Source organism: Rattus norvegicus, chromosome 16, assembly GCF_036323735.1.
Source record: "Rattus norvegicus strain BN/NHsdMcwi chromosome 16, GRCr8, whole genome shotgun sequence".
NCBI classification, from domain to species: Eukaryota; Metazoa; Chordata; class Mammalia; order Rodentia; family Muridae; genus Rattus; species Rattus norvegicus.
The window spans coordinates 16961458-16962272 of NC_086034.1; positions in this window are offsets into that span (position 1 = coordinate 16961458).

Here is an 815-nt window from a genome sequence, read left to right on the forward strand (position 1 = left end):
TCCCCTTCCGTTTCCTTCTTAATTATTTCTCACATCCACAAGGCAACATACTGCGTGATTAAATGCTTATATTCTATGCATTCCATATCAGGGTAGAATATTGATCAGCTTTAAGAAGGAAGGAAATTCTGATCTATATTAAGTATGAGTGAACCCTGAGGACATAGTATGCCAAATAAAAACTCTAATTCCTAGCCACTAGAACACCAAGGATAGCTACAGAATTCTAGATGAAATCACACACACACACACACACACACACACACACACATGCTCCCCTCCCCTACTACTATATGATTCCAACTATATAAGGTACTTGGAATAGTCAAAACAACCCAGACAAAGTAGAATGATGGTTTTTAGAGTTTGGTGGGGGGGCAGGGGAATGGGGTTATTATTTAATGGGACAGAGTTTCAGCCTTACAAGGTAAATAAATAGTTTGAATGTTGGTTGGTAGGTAGAATGTGTTATTGTCACTGAACTGTAAATTTTATGTCATGTGTTTTATTATAATAAAAAATGGGAACTTTTTTTTTTCTTTTTCTTTTTTTCGGAGCTGGGGACTGAACCCAGGGCCTTGCACTTCCTAGGCAAGCGCTCTACCACTGAGCTAAATCCCCAACCCCGAAACTTTTTTTTATAATGGTGACATACAGTGAAGAAAACATCAGTTATTGGTGCCACTGGCAGCCTCCCGGACACTGTCAAGGATTACCAGAGCCCTGACTGCAAAGCACAGTTAAAGTTAAGACGAATACAGTAGAAGGGGTGTGTGTTCTCACACTGTAATGTCAGGAGGAAAAGGCCTCTCTGG